General features: G+C 33.8%; 1 long non-coding RNA gene across 1 annotated transcript; it reads left to right on the top strand.

Moving 5' to 3' along the window:
* The first annotated feature begins 307 nt into the window (after positions 1-307).
* LOC147499900 (uncharacterized) lies at positions 308-1664 on the top strand. The gene is made up of 3 exons (XR_015194560.1): positions 308-342; positions 778-808; positions 1558-1664. It is a non-coding gene; the product is annotated as an uncharacterized LOC147499900 (long non-coding RNA).
* The last annotated feature ends 292 nt before the right edge of the window (positions 1665-1956 follow it).

Below are 1956 nucleotides of genomic sequence, written 5' to 3'. Positions count from 1 at the left end.
TTGTTCTCTTTTAGCTTTTGATACCTTCCCCTCCTAAAAAAGAAAATTGTAAATCCATGTTGTTCCCTGGACTCTGTAATAAAATTAATTTCTTATTGCATAATCGTGTGTGTTAAGATTTATACCAATTTGGTAAAAAAAAATTGTTTGGCTTTCAGTTATGTCATTGAGGTAGACATTGATTACACTTGAGGTATTATACCTTTCTGTAATCCCTTTAAAATGTATACGCGCGCTTAACGGATTGTACCTTCATTTTAAGCCACTTAGGTGAATATGATTTCATTGCCAATTGCAGAACTTTGAAGTCACATCTCTTTCATTTGGGTCAACTGCGCCAAGGTAATATCATTTTCACGCTATTAACGCTCCAGTGCCTTTCTCTTAACTTTGCACTTTGTTTATCTTAGTTAACCTTGCACTTTGTTTCTTCATCTCTGTTTTTAGACTGTAATAGTTTTACATTTTAGGTTTTTCATCTGTTTTTGTTTCTTTCATTTAGTTACATCCGATTGTGTAACTTTTTTAGTCAATCCCAAGTGGACCCAACAATTATTCCATACTAATTCTAAAAGTAATCTAAGTTCTATGTACTTAATTTTAGTTCTTTGTCCTCCCAACTGAGGAACCGTTGTTTGTTTGTGTTTGTGTGTTTTCGCTATTTTTGTTTTCGTTTTAAGTTTTGCACTTGCTGTGCTTGTTGTTTCTATTACTATTCTTTTCCATTTGTATGATACTTTATAATTCTTTCACCGGCGAATGGAGTTTGTATTGTAGGCTCTATAAGCAATAAGGAGGTGCTACAAAAGTACGCCTTATTCAGGTATTTTATTTTATTTTCATGTTATGTTTTAAAATGGAGGTGCAAATACATAAAAAGGTTGTAATGCCTAAGAAAAATGTACACTTATAGCGGTATGGCAAAGCCACTCTTGACCAAATTGCAAATGTGCACTGATTTTATGTTCATCAAATTAACATTATTGATGCCATGACACCAATCTATGTATACTTGGCATGACTATTTATAAGCATTCCATTGCTCTTTTAGTGAAGACTATCTTAGCTAAGCGCATTACACACGCAACGATTAGATGAAAGTTGTGTAGGTTAACAGGGATGTTTATTCCATTTTTGCATAGTAAGAATCATATATGGTCTTTAATAGGATTTTTTTTAGCATTTTGTTGGGTTTTTGTTATTCTTGCTTCTTGCCAAGGTTCAGACACGTTGTATTGCATGTCAAACATTTTTTTTCCCATTTTTTTCATTTTAATTATTCATGGGAATGAGGCATATTATAGGTTGTTTTTTGGGGCATAGTGTATTGCTTAAAAATTCTTGCACTGCTATCAAACTTTACACGATTTGTAGATCAAACCGCTTGACCAAGTAACTTATATTTTGTTGCATTTGTTCCCGATCCTCGATAGCTATGCTGCTAGCAATATAGGCACAGTTAATAGATTGATATATGTTACACCTTTGACTGCTACTTAGTGCATATATTGTTTTCATCTAACAGTCTAAAATGATGCATTTATTGCGTATGTTTAGGAGTCGTCTGTTTTTATTTTGGTGGTCGCTGGTTCTGACTTCGGTACTTTGGTACGTTGGCATACTATTATCAAATATATTCACTGGACTGTTACACCTCTCACATTTCCGTTGGCGATGGAGGTATTGGAATCGGCATTGGAAGTAGTGTTGGTGTTAGGGCTGGTACTGCCGTTGCTACCTGAGAATCTGTTTCCTCTTTGAAATTGATTTATAGAGTAAAAGTACGATTGACAATGTGAGAAAAAGTGTAATCTATACAGATACTGCTAACACAATCTTAATAGTAAAACTGTGAGTTAGTGAGTGAGATCAAGTGTAATTTGTGCTCAGCGCAATTTGTATTCTGTGATTTTTTTTTTTTTTTTTTGGTTGGTAAGATTTGAATGTATCTGTAGT

This window comes from Coptis chinensis, chromosome 5 (assembly GCF_015680905.1).
Source record: "Coptis chinensis isolate HL-2020 chromosome 5, ASM1568090v1, whole genome shotgun sequence".
Lineage (NCBI taxonomy): Eukaryota > Viridiplantae > Streptophyta > Magnoliopsida > Ranunculales > Ranunculaceae > Coptis > Coptis chinensis.
This window is presented reverse-complemented; position numbering and strand designations above follow the sequence as displayed.